Below are 20,178 nucleotides of genomic sequence, written 5' to 3' on the forward strand. Positions count from 1 at the left end.
AATAGGATCAAAGGTATTCAGAATATTTAATGAAACAGCAAGTGAGGAGACTATGAGGGGGAAGGTTAATTGTCTTCTAACTTTGTTTTTACGTAAGATAGAGAATTCAGGTGCTGGATGATAATGAAAAAGAAAAGTTTTATTGAGAAGAATGAAACACTGTAGAATAAATGTATAACCGTCCAGAAGTCTTGATCAGAGGAACGACCAGACACTGTAGTTAAATAACTACTACTGCCAGAAAAAAGGAGGGCAGTACTGAAAAGCAAATAATTCAGTGAGACCAAGTAAAGAGCATGAGTCCAGAGGATGAAAAATTTTCTCTGATCTGTACGGCATAATAATCTGTTATACAGTTAATACCTTAAAGGACATTTCCATCAGCCTGCAGCCCTCTCTCCCTGCTATTTAGACACAGTGATATTTCCTATGTCAAGGCCATAGCTCCAGTCCACCAGATTGATGCTAGCTCAACATTCAGAAAACTAAGATCATGGCATCTGGTCCCATCACTTCATGGGAAATAGATGGGGAAACAGTGGAAACAGTGTCAGGCTTTATTTCTTTGGGCGCCAAAATCACTGCAGATGGTGACTGCAGCCATGAAATTAAAAGACGCCTACTCCTTGGAAGGAAAGTTATGACCAACCTAGACAGCATATTCAAAAGCAGAGACATTACTTTGCCAACAAAGATCCGTCTAGTCAAGGCTATGGTTTTTCCTGTGGTCATGTATGGATGTGAGAGTTGGACTGTGAAGAAAGCTGAGCACCGAAGAATTGATGCTTTTGAACTGTGGTGTTGGAGAAGACTCTTGAGAGTCCCTTGGACTCCAGGGAGATCCAACCAGTTCATCCTAAAGGAGATCAGTCCTGGGTTTTCTTTGGAAGGACTGACACTAAAGCTGAAACCCCAATACTTTGGCCACCTCATGCGAAGAGTTGACTCATTGGAAAAGACTCTGATGCTGGGAGGGATTGGGGGCAGGAGGAGAAGGAGACGACAGAGGATGAGATGGCTGGATGGCATCACCGACTCGATGGACATGAGTTTGAGTGAATTCTGGGAGTTGGTGATGGACAGGGAGGCCTGGCGTGCTGCAATTCATGGGGTCACAAAGAGTCGGACACGACTGAGCGACTGAACTGAACCGAACTGATAGTCATACCTAGGACCTACGCATCTAACAAGAGAGTTGTCAGGCCATAAATCTATGCAGCTTCAATACCACTGCCCACTTGTCTGCTCAGAGCCCCTCTCCATGCTTGTTTTGATGTGATTTTATTCACCTGGAGTTAAGACATACAGTAGAATAAGTGAAAAGCCTTAAGGTATCAAAAGGAAAACACAGAGAGAATAGGATAATTAGTCCCGATTACTATCAACACTAAATTATTAATAACCTCAAATTACCATTGCATCGGCAGCTGTCATTTGATGCTTCTGTGTGGCCAGACTACATGTTCTGTACCATGACAGCAATTACACGGTATTTCCAGTAGCTTCAAAACAGAAACAAGAAATACACAACAGCAAAAACTTCACTGGAAAATTTTATATGCTTATTTTTTCTGGAGAGTTAGAATTTTCAATAACCTTATAATTTGTATTAAAAGTACCAGGGAAAAATGATACAGGTGTAAAAAATATCTTATTCTCTCTTAGGAAACAGTCTAAAAACAACCCCCCCAAAAAACAACCCTAGTCTCTTATGGGACAGCTGTAATAGCTACTCAGTGATTCCAAATTATTTCTTTTAGTTTCAGTTCACTTCAGTCTCTCAGTTGTGTCTGACTCTTTTTGACCCTGTGAATCGCAGCACGCCAGGCCTCCCTGTCCATCACCAACTCCCAGAGTCCACCCAAACCCATCCATGTCCATTGAGTCAGTGATGCTATCCAGCCATCTCATCCTCTGTCGTCCCTTCTCCTCCTGCCCCCAATCCCTCCCCGCATCAGAGTCTTTACCAATGAGTCAACTCTTCGCATGAGGTGGCCAAAGTATTGGAGTTTCAGCTTTAGCATCAGTTCTTCCAAAGAACACCCAGGACTGATCTCCTTTAGGATGGACTGGTTGGATCTCCTTGCAGTCCAAGGGACTCTCAAGAGTCTTCTCCAACACCACAGTTCAAAAGCATCAATTCTTTGGCACTTTCTTCACAATCCAACTCTCACATCCATACATGACCACTGGAAAAACCATAGCCTTGACTAGATGGACCTTTGTTGGCAAAGTAATATCTCTGCTTTTTAATATGCTATCTAGGTTGGTCATAACTTTTCTTCCAAGGAGTAAGTGCCTTTTAATTTCATGGCTGCAATCACCATCTGCAGATTTTGGAGCCCAAAAAATAAAGTCTGATATTGTTTCCCCTGTTTCCCCATCTATTTTCCATGAAGTGATGGGACCAGATGCCATGATCTTAGTTTTCTGAATGTTGAGCTTTAAGCCAACTTTTTCACTCTTCTCTTTCACTTTCATCAAGAGGCTTTTTAGTTCCTATTCACTTTCTGCCATAAGGGTGGTGTTATATGCATATCTGAGGTTATTGATAGTTCTCCCAGCAATCTTGATTCCAGATTGTGCTTCTTCCAGCCCAGCATTTCTCATGATGTACTCTGCATAGAAGTTAAATAAGCAGGGTGTCAATATACAGCCTTGACATACTCCTTTTCGTATTTGGAACCAGTCTGTTTTTCCATGTCCAGGTCTAACTGTTGCTTCCTGACCAGCATACAGGTTTCTCAAGAGGCAGGTCAGGTGGTCTGGTACTCCCATCTCTTTCAGAATTTTCCACAGTTTATTGTGATCCACATAGTCAAAGGCTTTGGCATAGTCAATAAAGCAGAAATAGATGTTTTTCTGGAACTCTCTTGCTTTTTCAATGGTCTAGAGGATGTTGGCAATTTGATCTCTGGTTCCTCTGCCTTTTCTAAAACCAGCTGAACATCTGGAAGTTCACGGTTCATGTATTGCTGAAGCCTGGCTTGGAGAATTTTGAGCATTACTTTTAGTTTAGAAAAATATAAATAATAATGTCTGTTCCAATGAGACACCACTGGTAACTAAATTTATTTTATTTAAAAAATAGGCTACTTAGAAAATGCACCCTTTTGGATGGATTGGAACAGATTTTAGTTTTCTTTCTAACAACTGAGCATTCTTGTGTACCAGATGACTGAAATATTTTCAGAGAGGTATCGTTTTCTTTAACATGATTAACTCAGCAAAGATTGAGCTCTGACAAATGGAACCATGCTAGTGATAAAAATACAAAAATACACAGTATCTACTCTTCAGAAACTTCCTAAGTTTCTTAAGAAAGAGTGAAGTTTCTTTCATTATTTTGCAATAATTTCCAATTATTTGCTCAAAAAAAAAATAAAATATAAAATATAATTCATGTTTAACCCAAACTTCCATATTTTCGATGTCTGTAATGAGTTTTAGAAAATCATTTCTAAATGATTTTTTTAATTCAGAGATTCCTAATACATGTCCTGGGGGACATCACTCACCTCTTCTACGTGTCAACAAGCATGGCAAGGGGAAAAAATACTGCACCTGCAGAAGTGAAAGAGTCAAAAAGGTTTCTTGGTTATGTAACATTCCAGAGATTCTAGCATACAAATATGCATTATAAATTTCTCAATAGGAGAATATCTTCTCTGGCATTCCCTAAATATATTTTGCAGTGAAATTATATTTCATTGAGAAAAGCTCACAAAAATCAAATCTAATAGAGCATAGTTTTGGAACTCTAGATAAGGTGCAGTTTGATTGGTTCCAAAGTGGGTCAACAAGTATTCATATATATAGACCAATCTTTATTTATCAGTGTGTCTTGGAATTCTCTACATATTTAGCTCAATTTTCGTTTTTTAGGAATGACTCTTCATATATAATTTGGAACTGCAAGAGAATCAATATCCATTTAAACAGGTGTCTTTCTGCTATCCTCTTCCTTTAAGAATTTCTCTTCCAAGTTTCCATGAGTGAAGATATTATAAAATGTGGAGAAAAGAAATGTCAGTGAATGGGGAAAGAACAGTGTTTTGACAAATTCAAGTAATTATGCAGACTTTATTTCAATTTTTCAATAGAAGAATGCAAAACCCACAAGAAAGAACTGGAAAATTCTTCTTCATGAATAACCACTTTATAAGAATAAATGGTTGGACAGCATCACCAACTCAGTGGACATGAGTTTGGGCAAACTCCAGGATATAGTGAAGGACAGGGAAGCCTGGTATGCTGCAGTCCATGGGGTCTCAAAGAATCAGACACAACTGAGTGACTAAACAACAACAATAAGAATAAATATCATATGAATATGATATGTGAAAATAAAATTATGTACAGAGTTCACTGCTTACAGAATACCTTGACTACAGGAATCACAGTGTCAGTTTTTCCTCTAGAATCCCGGGAAGATCACTTCATCTTCCTATGCCTAGATCTCCATACTCACATAGAAGCTGGAGGAAAGTAAAAACTTGTAAAAAATTCTGACATTCTAGGTTTTATTCTACTATTTCCATAGGAAATTTTACTAAATACCAAATGAAAGAGTGCAAACATTCTCTTAATACATGGAAAATTTTACCTTCCAAGACATCTCACTAGATACCCACTCAATGTATTATTTTAGAAAGTCAGCTTTTATCATGAAACACAAACTCAAAATTAGTTTAGGAGTTCAGTGTGAACTCCGAGATGGCTCACCTAACGTACGTTCTAGAAAGACAACCCAAAGGAATTTTTTTCCTGTCTAAAATAGTAAATTCTCAAAGTGTTTAACGGGGCAAAGTATTACAATGACATCACACAACTACATTCTGTTTTTATTCAAAATCTTGGCAATACCCCCATCACATCGTGTTCTGAAAGTAAGCTGAGGCGAAAACATGGTGGCTGCTCAGACATAACTGGACAAAAAACAGATGCAAAGCAGACACAGTGCAGAGCCTGACAGCACATTCTTTTTTGCCGAACAATTATGGAGGGATCTGTTCTAAAAGAACAGGTTTAGACTGCATCCTTGTTTTATCTGATGGATGAAAGAACGGCAGCGTTTTAAATCGTGAGAATGACAAAGCTATAAAATGGCCCTTATATGCAGGAGCCATTCCTTTAATGATGTCATGGACAGGGCTGATTAACAGCATCCACCCCTAAGGATACAGCTGTAAGCCTGAAAAGTCATCCCCCACCCGAATGACTTACTGTCCCAGCTCCGAGCGCAAGGACCAATCTGAGCAGTATCATGATAGCCCAGTGCTCAGGAAGGAGTCGGGGGCAGGGGGGGTCTGAAGAGCACAATTTTTCTTCGGCCCTGGCGTATCTGTGCTAGTGGCAGAGTGACTGTACTGGTATGAGTCAGAATGCATGTGAGTCATCTGTATAATAAATGAGACAACTTGATTTCATTGAGCTTCTGCTCACTTCATTACAGCAAGAGAAAAGTAAGGAAAATTTCTGTCTTCTGTCAGGTTTTCCCCAAATGATCAGTCACTGATGGCTCACATGTCCCCATCAGGTCTGTGGGAGACGATGAAGCTGCAGCTTGTTCTGCCAGCAACCCAGGCGGGAGTGCGGTTGCCAAGCACACGGGCTCCTGCAATGATTTACCACTTCCAAATGCTACACTTGACAACAAATCTAGAAAACATATCCTTCGCAGCTCGAAGCTTCCAGAGCAGATCTTGTGTCACCGCTGCTTGGCTTTGCTCTCTGCATGAAGGATTGGTTGGTTTTAGGCATCTCTTTTTCAGAGCTGAATCCCATACTTTGGACTCTGCATTCCAGGTCTCCTTCCTCTTTCCTGTTCAACTAAAAGACCTAGTTCAAACTTAAAATCTCGTTGAGTTAACTGGTTGGATTACCGGCAGCTGAAATCAGTGAGGGTGGTGGGGGAGAGCAAACTAAACGATGTATTTGTTAAATATGAATGGGTTGTTGCTTGTTGTTTTGTCACTAAGTCACGACCCCATGGACTGTGGCCTGCCAGACTTCTCTGTCCATGGAATTCTCTAGGCAAGAATACTAGAGTGCGTTGGCATTTCCTTCTCCAGGGGATCTTCCCGATTGAACTCATGGCTGGTGGATTCTTTACCCCTGAGGCACCAGGGAAGCCCAGGACTAAGATCAAAACCACTTCTTTGAGGATAGAGAACCGGAACACAAGCAGAACAATGGGAGAATCTCTGCAACTCAATGTCTGCTCTATAGGAGGAGAATGTGAAAGATGTCACACAGCCAGTTGGAACCAGATCATAATTTTCAAACTGAGAAGATAACACCTGAGAGTTATAAATGAGTTTAGCAACTGTCTCACCCCCTCATTCATGTGATGCAAAAATAGTCTCTATGGTAGCTTCACAGGCACTCACGAAGTCTCTGAGTCATTTCAGTGACCGGGGAACTCACTAACTCATAAAGCAGCCCACCTTTCTGACAATCAATTCTGATGACTAAAAGGTATTTCTCAGAGAGAGCTTAAATCTGTCTCTCTGAAGCTTCCTCACAGTTATTCTCATTCAGGCCACTTAACCGAACTGACCGAGAGAGTAAGAATCTACTTTAGCGTTTACACTGCAGACCATTCTGGTTATTGCACTTTAAATTATTCCAGGTGGTCTGTGATTCTGATCAGCACCCATCTGGCCCTAGTAGCCCTGCTCCTGGCTGTGCTCCTGACTCTGCTTTGATCAACCAAAGAATTCTCTCTACAGATTCAGACGGCTAGCCCATCAACAGGACCAGAGTCTCCATTCAGTTAATGAACCCTGTGCAGAAATTTGACACCTGGCTCTAACATCCATCTTCTCTGTCTAGGCACAGCTCTGCCAGCTCTTGTACTTCTTTCCAAGTCCTACAATCCATCCCCCAGTCCACTGTGCAAACTGTACATTCCAATTTGGTTCATTCTAACTGCTCTGTCTTGAAAGCTCTCCCCCACTTCCTGCTGACTCTTGGTGTAGATAAAGAAAGACTACAGAAAGACTATACCCAATCTTGGGAGAGCTACAAGTAAGCAAAGATTTATAAGCAAGGCAAAAAGAAACTTATGACAGCCTGAATTCAGGCCATGAGAATAGATGATGGATACAGAAGGTACTAAAAACTAGAAATTGTAGAATGCAGTAGCTGAACCGATGATCTTCACTGAGGAGTGTGTATGTGAGAAAGAAAGAATATAAAATTACAAGGCAGAGTGGAGTCATTCATCAAAATAGGTGATACTGAACTCCTTTGGTGTAAATTAATGATACACTTTTCAATGTGATTGATTTGAAGTGCCTGGGGACCTTCCAAATCAAAGTATTTATTAAACCATTGGAAATATGGGTCTGGAATTTAACAGAGTTCTTGATTAAATTCAAGAATCTTCAAAAATAAAGAATATGTTTTCTTTAAGATACTGCAGGAATTATATTTACTGTAAAAAGCTCAGAGAGATGACAATGGAACCCTTTGGAATTACAAATTTGACTTTTAAAGACTGAAAAGAGAAAGAACAGTCCTCAAAAGGAATTAAGAATGAATGGCTAAGGACTTTCCTGGTGTTCCAGTGGCTAAGACTTCCCACTCCCATTGCAGGAGCCTGGGTTTGATCCCTGGTCAGGGAACTAGATTCCATATTCTACAACCAAGAGTTCTTATGCCACAACTAAAGATCTCACATGCTGCAACTAAGACCTGGCACAGCCAAATGAATAAATTAAGCTACTTAAAAATGAATGAAAGGCTAATAAGAGGAGATGGCAGAAGAAATGAAAATTTACTTCATAAAAATCAAAGAAGAAAGTGGTTAGTAACAAATGTTCATCAGAGTGTTCAACGCTACGGTAAAATAAAGTTCCTCTTGGTAACATAGACGCCAATGATCTTAGTGGTGGAAACTTGTTACCTTCCTCTTTCTCCTGGGCACACAAGCAGAACCGTTTTTAGCATCACTTGCAATTAGGTACTGTCATCTGAGTGAGCTCTGACCAATAGAGTGTGGGCAGATATGATGAACAGCATGTCCTGTCTGACCCATAAAAGTGTTACGTGTAAGCCTCACTCAGCAAGAACAAATGATCAAGTCCTGAGTCCCTGCAGATGTAAAGGCTCTGGGTGTCAGAGGGCAGAGGTGGGCAGTGGGGGATGAGAGGGCACCTGGGTACATGATTATGAGTAGTAAGACATGAAGAGTCCTGTTTCACTCTAGATATAGAAACCATACAAATCTAGTTCTGGTTTTCAGTCAAAAGAGCCTTGCTACTTAAGCGGTTGCTCATTTATTCTATCATGAAAGTGAAAGTGTTAGTCGCTGAGTTGTGTCCAACTCTTCACAATCCCATGGACGGTAGCGCATCAGGCTCCTCTGTTCATGTAATTTCCCAGGCAAGAATACTGGAGTGGATTGCCATTTCCTTCTCCAAGGAATCTTCCCGACCCAGGGATCAAACCTAAGTCTCCTACATTGCAGGTGAATTCTTTACCATCTGAGCCACCAGGGAAGCCCTTATTCCATCTTGCCTCTATTTGTTTTTAAACTTCCTTATAGTTTTCTGATTTTTCTAAAATATTTCTTTCAATAACTCATGTAAATGTTAACAAATCGCATTATAGAAACCTGTGCTATTATTTGTTTTTATTATTTTTTACAAGTCACTTATAAAATGAAAGGGTGTTACAAAGGTTTAAAAAATGAGTAAAGAAAACAGTTTAAGTGATACAAACAAACACTTCCAGTTAACATTTCTGGACATGATTTCATGATCACGTAGACCGAGGGTATTCATCATTTTTTTTTTAATGTAGGAGCCTAACTTCCTCCATATATCAATAACATTCAGAAGATCTAACAGAGGATTATAAGATACTAGAGAAAAAAGGACAGGATATAAGGAGTCCATGATCCCAATCATCTTTGGAGCATTTATCACCCCTTCGAGAATCCTCTATTTCCCCCAACACCTCTCATTGGACTTCATTAGAACAAAAATAAACTTCCATTAAACTATTGAGATTTGGGCATCATAAATTTCAGCTACCAGTTTACCTTTGGACAAGAGGATCCTGGCGGGCTACTGTCTATGACATGTTGCAAAGACATGTTGCAAAGAGTCAGACATGACTGAGCACCCACAGATTACTTTTACTATTGCAAAAACACTCAAAAGGCATTTTCAATGCACTGGTCACCAGTCAGGAAAAGTAAAACACAGCTGACCATGCCAAGTACCTTGGAGACTTCTTGACAAATATGGTTATGATTTGGATCCTCATGCAAAAAAGGAAAAGAGCAACAGTGATGTTTAGAGTTCAAGTAGTACTTCTGATTTTTACGTGCTTTTGTCAGGCTCCTGTTGTCCAAGGGTAACCTAGTAGCTGAAATTTATGATGCCCAAATCTCAATGGTTTAACAGAAGTTTATTTTTGTTCTCATGAAGTCCAGTGGGAGGTGGTGGGGGAAACAGAGGATTCTCGAAGGGGTAATAAATGCTCCAAAGATGATTGGGAACATGGGCTCCTTATATCCAGGAGCTCAAAATTAACTTTACAGGCCATAAAAACAGGATTACCAAATCTTGCCTCCTCAGCAATACTAAGAAACCAAACTGAGAAAAGGATGCTGGTCCCAGGGCAGCTTGTGATTGGATAATCTTGGGGGAAAGGGGCAGTCGGAGAGCTAGAAATGCTTCATGGAAGGAAGTGGAGTATGAACACTTCTTGTATTCACTCAGTAATTTTTTTCAGTGTATACTATGTGTTGTTCCAGGCAATGGGTATATGGTGGAGAAGAGAGAAAAGTCTGTCTCCATGCCTCATACATTTTGATGTATTCTACATTCCTACATCCTTCACAATAAGAAGACTGAGTGAACTCCAGTCACGAGTAGATCTTTGGTGTACATCCTGCTTTTCAAGCTATATATTAATACACAGCTATATCCTACTTAAATACTCAGTGAAAACAAAAAAGCAAATAAAAGTTGGGGCCAAGTGAGAGCTAATTATTCAAGAATAATTAGTTGCTATATCACCCATGTCTTTTTGAACAGAAATCCACAAGAGTAAGAACCCTCCACCTGACAGGAGTGGTAGATAATCAGAAAGACAAGAGACTCTAGCTTTTTCTTCATGGCTGTTAGAGCCTCCAAAATTGGTATCACTTCCTTTCTTTTTGTGTGTCTGTTAGAAGATTTTCATTCGAGCTAAAATGGGGTTAGGCTAAAAGGAATTTTAAAAGGGTTTCTATAAATTAACAAAGTCAATAGGTCATTCTGTAACAGCCAAAAAAAATGTAGTTGTAAGTCCTGTTCATGATATTTTTGAAGAAAATATCTTGGTGATACTGTAACAGTTCATTAAGTTGTCTTAAAGAATTATTCTTAATGCTTTTATGTTCCTATCTTTAAATGCAAGTGTGTGTGCTCACTCAGTCATGTCAGACTCTTCCAGACCCTATGGACTGTAGCCTACCAGGCTCCTTTGTCCATGGGATTATCCAGGCAAGAATACTGGAGTGGGTTGCCATTTCCTTCTCCCAGGGGATCTTCTTGACCCAGGGATAGAACCTGCATCTCTTGTGCCTCCTGCATTGCAGGCAGATTTTTTACTGCTAAAATCAAAGTGTGTAAATAGGAGCACATGATATAAACATTCAAAATCTTACCATACCAAGAGTGCTAATTTTCTAATACAGGTAGATAGCTCTCTTTTATAGGTGATAGGTGTAAATGACTGATTAATTTATGCATATGTATCAATATATGAATATGTACATACACACAAATATCTATGTGTCTATTCACATATACTTTGCTTATAGAGTTGTGGGGGCTTCCCAGTTGCTCAGACAATAAAAATCAGCTCTTAATGTGGAAGACCCAAGTTCAATCCCGGGGTCAGAAAGATTCCCTGGAGAAGGGAATGGCTATCCACTCCAGTATTCTTGCCTGGAAAATGCCATGGCTCTGTCCATGGGGTCACAAACAGTTGGACACAACTGAGTGGCTAACATTTTTTTTCACACTTACTCCTGTCAAGTCTCTCTAAAACCTGCTCCACTCAAATTCAAATAGCTATTTTTTACTGACAAATTCACAAGGAAAATAAAACAATAACTTTTTTATTGTTTGATGCAATTAATTGGTCTCCAAATCACAGGGTGGAAATTCTATCAAAGGAGCCATAGAACACAACGCCATCACTTCTACAGCTGCCAATTCAGCTCCTTTAAACATCACTTGTTTGACGATCTGGGGCGGGGGAGGGGGGGGGGGACTATGCCCTTGGGCCAGGTTTCTTGTTCTAAGGACTTAAGCCTTCATATTCCAGCACAAGGATAATTTCTGATGCAAATCCATCTGCCTATTTTCTTGATGGGAAAAGAAATTCAAACCTTTCCCATTAAATTGTGAAATAAATTGATTAATAAAAAATGCACTTTCCCCAACTGAGAATTAGGGCTTAATGTAGTCTAATTAGTTTATTTTGAAACAACTACACAAAATGGTGATATCAAGCCCAGAAGAGATACAATTTGGATAATAAACAGAGATTAATGATTAGACATGTATTTGGTGTTATTGAATGACTGATGAATGCAATGAAAGCTAAGGATGAGCAGATAACATGAATTTGCAATTATAAAGTGGTAGTTTAGGATACCATATTTGAAAAAAAGAACTGTACCATATATTTCGAATTCTACACTACTCTACCACCTATTCTAAAACATTCTGTGTGTGTGTGTGTGTTGTGTGTTAAATCACTTCAGTCACGTCTGACTCTTTGTGACCCTATGAACTGTAACCCACCAAGCTTCTCTGTCCATGGGATTCTCCAGGCAAGAATACTGGAGTGGGTTGCCATGCCCTCCTCCAGGGAGTTGTCCCAAACCAGGGACTGAATCCAAGTCACTTATGTCTCCTGCCTTGGCAGGCAGGTTCTTTACCACCAGCACTACCTGGGAAGCCCTTTACCTTTTACTGAACTTTAAGTTAATGGAATCACAGTATGTATGCCTTTGTTTCTGGCTTCTTTGATTCAGTATTGTGTGTGTGTGAGTTTTATTCTTGTTATTCAATACAATTATAGTTTGTCCACTTTTACTTCAGCAAAGTAGTCTATTATGTGAATATAATAGATATTATTTATCTATTATTTTTGTATATTTTTGTTGTTATCAGTTTGGGACTGAAAGTTATCTGTATTGCCATATACATATATTAGTGATTTTGTGTAGTATTTCTGTTGAGTAATTACCTGGGAGTGGGATTCTTTAGTCTGTATCAGTAAACAGCTTCCCAAAGTGACTGTACAATTTTCACTCTTATTTGGCATTATTCAAGAGTTTCTAGTGTTTCACGTCCTCTTCCTCTGTCTTTTTTGTCCTAGTCATTCTCATGTTTGTGTACCTCCTTGTGGATTTTTAATTAATTTATTTATTTTTGCTGTGCTGGGTCTTCATTGCTTTGTGTGGGCTTCCTCTAGCTACAATAAGCAGAGGCTACTCATGGACAGAGGAGTCTGGCAGGCTATAGTCCACGCTATCGCAAACAGTCAGACACGACTGAAGTGATTTAGCGCACACCAAGCATAAAGAGGTTTTCCAATGTCTTTTTTAAGAGTTTACTGTTTGTCTTTGTACTTACACCTAGCCTTCTTAATTGAATCGGAGGGGATGTTAAGTAGGGTCATATAAACATTCAATGACCCAGCACAATGTATTGAAAAGACTTTTGTTTCCATGTTTCCTTGCATATCAATTTTGATAGGAATGAGGTGGCCCACATTCCTGTGCCATTAAATGTACTATCAGTTCATTACAACTTTATAATGGGCTCTTTCATTCATTATTATGTCTCTAGCTTGTTCCTTTTATTGTTGGCCATTTACATTTTTAAATGAATTTTAGAATCAACGTGTCAATTTACACACACACACACATACAATCACATACAATCACAAAATTTTTATTGGGGTGCATTGAAGCTATAAGCAAATTTGTAAAGAATTAGAACACCCACAATTTTCCATTCCTACCTACAGTCAGTCTTTTGCTCTGAAACTGCAATTCATCCTATCAAGATACAAAGTCTATTTCTCCAATGTCTGAATCTGGGCAAGACATACCACTTGTTTGGGATGATAAAATGCAGTGGAAATGATACTGTGTTGCATCATAGTTAGGCTTTAGGAAGGCTTGTATTTATTATCTCTCTTTTGGAAACTGCCAAGTCACCATCAAAACTAGTTTAGGATAGCCTGCCCAGTTATGGGAGATGAAAGGTGCTATAATATCTGCTTTCCAAGATAAAACCAGACATCACCCAGTATAAGTGAAGTTATCCTGGACCAACTAGCCTCCAGTTTATCCACCAGATGATCAAAGTTGCATATGTGAGACTGGTCAAAATCCTTTCCTTAAAACGATAAATTCATGACTAGTAAGTAGTTGTTATTTTAAGTCAAAAACGTGGGAGAAGTTTGTTACACAATAATTTCTAACCAAATATAGTCACAATATTGTGTCTTTCAATTCATGAACATAGTATTTCACTTAATTCATTTTACTTTTTAAATTTCTCTCGACAGTTTTGTATGTTTGGTAAAAAGGTTCTTTGACTTTCTCTTTGCTTGGTAATTTTAAATACAATTGAAATTCATATTATTTTTATTTTTTTCCTCTCTCTGGCTATCCCAGAGCTTGGGTTGCTATCTCACCTCAGTTCCTTCAGATTGCCCTCAGGGCATTCTGCCCGGTCCTCACCCTAAGCAATGCAGCCCGTGCCTCTCTGTTCAGCCCCTACTTGCTGGTGGCGGCTGCGAGCACTGGGAGTTGCCATTAGGCATGTAATCTGTGGGTTTTATTTATTTATTTTTCCTCCCAGTTATGTTGCCCTCTGAGATTCCAAAACTCCCCACAGACCCACCAGTGAGAGTGTTTCCTGGTGTTTGGAAACTTCTCTTCTTCTTTTTTTTTTTTTTATTTATTTTTTTTTAATTTTATTTTATTTTTAAACTTTACATAATTGTATTAGTTTTGCCAAACATCAAAATGAATCCGCCACAGGTATACATGTGTTCCCCATCCTGAACCCTCCTCCCTCCTCCCTCCCCATACCATCCCTCTGGGTCGCCCCAGTGCACCAGCCCCAAGCATCCAGTATCGTGCATCGAACCTGGACTGGCAACTCGTTTCATATATGATATTTTACATGTTTCAATGCCATTCTCCCAAATCTTTCCACCCTCTCCCTCTCCCACAAAGTCCATAAGACTGTTCTATACATCAGTGTCTCTTTTAACAATAACCCTCTGTACGAGACAGCAAAAGAGACAGTTCTCTTCTTTTAAGACTCCCTTCCCGGGACGGATCTCCATCCCCACCTCTTTTGTCTCTCTTTTTTCCTTTTATATTTTGTCCTAACTCCTTTTGAAGTCAATGTGCTGCCTTTCTGGGAGCCTGATGTCCTCTGCCAGCATTCAGAAGTTGTTTTGTGGAATTTGCTCAGCGTTCAAATGTTCTTTCAATGAATTTGTGGGGGAGAAAGTGTTCTCCCCATCTTATTCCTCCGCCATCTTAGGACCGCCCCCTATTTCCAGTTTTCTATATTATTTTTAAAATTAATTGTCCAGTTGTTTCCAGCTTAAGTTATAAAAATGTTGTTGCATATTGAATTTATACTCTATGACTATGCTATTTAGTTACTATGAAGTGTATGACTCTTTGCAACCCCATGGGCTGTAGCCCACCGGGCTCTTCTGTCCATGGGATTTCCCAGGTAAAAACACTGGAGTGGGTTGCCATTTCTTTCTCCAGGGCATCTTGCCAACCCAAGGATCAATTCCATGTCTCCTGCTTGGATGGCAGATTCTTTACCACTGAGCCACCTGGGAAACCCCTATTCTGAATAAGCTAACATAATTTTTAAAATTGTAATAATTTGTAAGATCTTTGGAATTTTTTATTTTACAATCCTATTTTCTGAGAATGATGACAGTTTAGTTCCTACTTTTCCTAATCTTATTCCTTGTTCTTTTTTTACTTGCTTTCTTGAATTGTCTGGAATATGCAGCACAATTTTGAAAAGAACTACTGAAACAAGCACTCTATGACACTTTAGATCTCAGAAAGAAATCTTTCAGTATTTCACTATTAAATATGATATTTCTAGAGAAAGACAAATATCATATAATATTTATATGTGGAATCTATAAATGGTATAATAAGTTCATTTATACCACTTGAATATTTACAAAAATAGAAATAGACACACAGATGTAGGAAAAAAACTTACGGTTACCAGGGAGGAAAAGGATGGGGAAGGAATAATTTGTGAGATTGGGATTGACATACACACACTTCTATATATAACCTTCCCTTGTAGCTCAGTTGGTAAAGAATCTGCTTGCAATGCAGGAGACCCAATTTCAATTCCTGGGTCGGGAAGATCCTCTGGAGAAGGAAATGGCAACCCACTCCAGTATTCTTGCCTGGAGAATTCCATGGACAGAGGAGCCTGGAAGGCTACAGTCCAAGGGGTGGCAAGAGTCATACATGACTTAGCAACTAAACCACCACCATATGTAAAATAGGTAACTAATAAGGACCTACTGTAGAGAACAGGGAACTCTACTCAATACTCTGTAATGACCTATACTAAATTTGGTTCCTGTTACATCAGTTGCCCAAAGTATACCTTTATTGATTTATCTTTTAAATAGATTTACAAGAAGCAGAAAAAAGTCTAAGCTTGCTCATATACTAGTATTTTCTACTTTAGTTGGAGTGTTAGTCCTTCTACTTTGTCTTTTTCCTTAAGAATTGTCTATTGCAATACCACACTTTCTTTTTTTAAAATTTATTTTTGGCTGCTCTGGGTCCTTGTTGCTGTGCACACGCCTTCTCTAGTTGCAGTAAGCAGAGCTATACTTCGTTGCAGTGTGCAGGCTTCTCACTGCGGTGGCTTCTCTTTCGTGGAGCACAGGATCTAGGCACGCAGGCTTCAGCAGTTGTGGCACACAGGCTTAGTTGCTCCAGGCATGTTGGATCTTCCTGGACCAGGGATCGAACCTGTGTCGCTTCCATTGGCAGGTAGATTCTTATCCACTGCACCAGCAAGGGCGTCCCACACTGTCTTGATTGCTGTAGTTTTATAGTACATTTTAAAGTTGTGTGATGTCAGTCTTCCAACTTTCTTTCTTCTTTAATATTCTGTGGTCTGTCCTGGGTCCTTTACCTCTCTGTAGAAACTTTAGAATCAGTTGGTCAGTATCCACAAAACAACTTTCTGGGATTTTCATTTGGACTGTGGTGAATGTACAGAAGAATTTAAGAAGAAATAAATTTTGACAACATTGATTCTTCCTCTCCATGACCATGAAATAGCTCTCTATTTCCTTAGTTCTTTTATTTATTTCATCAGTTTTGTAGTTTTCCTCCAATAGATCTTATACATATTGTGTTACATTTATACCTAAGTATATGATTTTGGAGTGTCAACAATACTGTGTTTTAATCTCAGATTCTATTGGCTCATTGCTAGTATATAGAAGATGGAAGCTCAAAGTCATTATTTTTCTTCAGACTGCCACAGTAGTCTAATATCCATGTACCACACATGTGGCAATATAGGAGAAATGAAGCATGAGCTAACTATAGCCAGAAGAAAACCTAAGCTCCTTTGTGGCATAAAAATGGGTTTCAATGAGCACAAAAGACACATCTTTTAAGTTCCTGATCTTTCAGTAATGCCACTTTCATCACCTTTCTTCCTCCAGCACTTCTAACAAACTTTCATCCTAACAATCTATAATATAAATAAATACTTCTCTTAATGAAATATCAACAGCGGTTTCGTTTACTAGCAGAATTTTGCCTGCCATGGTATTCCATTAATGTGTGATAAATTCTTAAGTGAATAGATGAATTAATGAGAAAGGAGACGAGATTAGAAGGAGAGGAAGCATTGCAAGGAAGGTTGGGAAAAGAAATGTAAGAATTTGTCTCATACCGCTGATTTTCAAGGCATTTTGAAAGAACTTTTTCTGATAATGCCTAGTTTCATATGGGCTGTCAAAATACAATTTGGCTGATTCCTTAATAGTCTGAATTTCTCTCTTCTGTTTTAAGTATAGTAGTGTGAGGAAAAAAAATTGTTTTTGATTTGATAATTCACTAGCACTCTACAATCAAATTGATCATGAAAATCACAAATGAAAACAGAAATGCTGTCTCAAAAAAGTCATTGATATAATTTAGAATCTCCATAATAACAGTATATATTTTTGTTTAGTATCTCTGAATGACTCCACAGTTTGCAAAGTTGTCTCCAGTAGCTAACACACCAGACATCACATGTACCAGAAATACTTCTATTTGCCATTTAAACCTGACTTCTTTGCATAGAGAGGGTGTCTAGAAACACTCATAAATGTTAGGTACAGCCAGGGCACTTGTACATTTATTTCCAGCTGCCTCTTCTTTGATGTCCTGTGTTCACTCCATTGGCCTTTACAAGCCACAGTGTTTCATGTGAATTCAAAGGGTTTTGATTTTTACACTGTCCCTATCATTATCAAATGAGCTAACAATCAAGCATACAGACTTATCAGTTTAGTTCAGTTCCATCGCTCAGTCATGTCCAACTCTTTGCGACCCCATGAATTGCAGCACACCAGGCCTCCCTGTCCATCACCAACTCCCGGAGTTTACTCAAACTCATGTCCATCGAGTTGGTGATGCCATCCAGCCATCTCATCCTCTGTCTTCCCCTTCTCTTCCTGCCCCCAATCCCTCCCAGCATCAGAGTCCTTTCCAGTGAGTCAACCCTTCGCATGAGGTGGCCAAAGTACTGGAGTTTCAGCTTTAGCATCAGTCCTTCCAAAGAACACCCAGGGCTGACCTCCTTTAGGATGGACTGGTTGGATCTCCTTGCAGTCCAATGGACTCTCAAGAGTCTTTTCCAATACCACAGTTCAAAAGTATCAATTCTTTGGTGCTCAGCTTTCTTCAAAGTCCAACTCTCACATCCATACATGACCACTGGAAAAACCATAGCCTTGACTAGACGGACCTTTGTTGGCAAAGTAATGTCTCTGCTTTTGAATATGCTATCTAGGTTGGTCATAACTTTCCTTCCAAGGAGCAAGCGTCTTTTAATTTCATGGCTGATGCAACTAAATGCTAAATGTAAGGTTTCAGCAATTGCTACTGCTACTTTACCTACCTACCATGGCCAGGTTTATTTGCAGAGGGCATTTTAAATTTGTACTGAATTTTATTATTTGAGCTAAATCAAAATCTTCTTCTCCTTCTCCTCCCTGTCCTTGTCCTTTTCCTCTCCCCCAACTCCTTCATTTCCTTTGCAGTACAATTGTAAAATAAATGAAGAGTATGCACACTGCAAAAATTTAAACCTTACCTTTAAGGCAGAGATATGATTGATAGATAGACACATAAAGAGATAGGTAGATGATAGACAAAAGAGAAAATTAAAAACACTTTTTACTCTTCTTTGTGTCTCTCCCTCTAATGGAGATGATAGTGAGCCAACCAAACCCATTTATTAGGCCTGAGGCATTATATTTCCTGACTCGCTGGTAGTGTTGAGTGTTGAGGTCTCCAGCCGAGTCCCTCCCAGGGAACTGCCCTTGGACAAAGAGAACATCCAGGACAAATAACCCCTCCTCAAGGGCGGGCCACTGTAATGACTGTTCAGTGTGGATGGGAGGGTATGAAGGCCTAGATGTCTTATCTCAGTTCAGTGTCTCTAAATGGCCATCCCATCTACAGAGTTGGCAAGGAGACAGTCTGAAGTCTCTGCTGCAACTGCATTACAGTTCAGCTTTGCCCTTTGCCTAAGCCTGCATCATTCACTGCCAGTGTTTTTCCTGAGAACACACTGCCAACAAATCACCAGCCTGCAAGTTTTCATTTTATAACCTGTTCCCTAGTAAAGCAACTACAAGGGTCAGTACCTGCAATGATCCACAGAGGTAGACTCTGGAACCAAGGCACCCATAGGATGGTAAAGAGAATACCATCTTTGCTGGGAGGTGGCATCCTGATAGCACCTGGATCCCTGAAAAAACTGAGATGAACTGTATGGATCATCTGAGCCAGTGGTGAACTGAGTTTGGGCACCAGTGGACGGAAGTGTGTCTGGGGGCGTTTGAGATGCTGGGGGTAGGAGGGGGCCAAGCAGGGAGTAATAATCATAATAGCTGCAAAATTATAAGCATCTTATGGGGAACTATTGAAACATTGGATTAATCACCAATTTAGGAAAAGTGTGAAAGCCAGAGGATCTCCTAGGCAACATTTGAAAACTCTCATATCCTGTAGCCAGACAGTAGAAAAATCTGGGGCTCAGAAGAATTACTTGATTATGAGAGTGAAAGAGAAGATTTCTGCAAGCCTTCTCTAAGACAGGAGTCTTGATTGGGACCCAAGTAGGTGCTCTGAAGACCATCTCATGGTTTCACTATATCCATGATATCATGTTAAGTTGACCAGCTAAGTAAAAAGAGGCAGAAAGTTAAACCATCGAAGATTAAACCATCTAAGGTGCTCAACATATCTGGTAGGATTTTAGGAGCACAGTGTCCCAGAACATGGTGCAACTTCCTCTCTAACATAAAGGACAAATAATTGCATCTTGTCAACAAATTATTGCAAATTGTCAACATCCACTGGATTATAGAAAAAAAAGAAGGAATTTCAGAAAAACATCTACTTCTGCTTCAGTGACTATGCTAAAGCCTTTGACTTTGTGGATCACAACAAACTGTGGAGAATTCTTAAAGAGATAGAAATACCAGACCACCTTACCTACCTCCTAAGACACCTGTATGCAGGTCAAGAAGCAACAGTTAGAACCAGACATAGAACAACGGATTGGTTCAAAATTAGTAAAGGAGTATGTCAAGGCTGTATATATTGTCATGCTGCTTATTTAACTTCTATGCAGAGTACATAATGAGAAATCCTAGGCTGGATGAATCACAAGCTGGAATCAGGACTTCCAGGAGAAATATCAACAATCTCTGACATGCAGATGATACCAATCTAATGACAGAAAGTGAAGAGGAACTAAAGAGCCTCTTGATGAGAGTGAAAGAGGCTTAAAAAACAACATTCAAAAAATTAAGATCATGGCATCCAGTCCCATC

This window comes from Bubalus bubalis, chromosome 22, assembly GCF_019923935.1.
Source record: "Bubalus bubalis isolate 160015118507 breed Murrah chromosome 22, NDDB_SH_1, whole genome shotgun sequence".
In the NCBI taxonomy this organism is placed as follows: domain Eukaryota; kingdom Metazoa; phylum Chordata; class Mammalia; order Artiodactyla; family Bovidae; genus Bubalus; species Bubalus bubalis.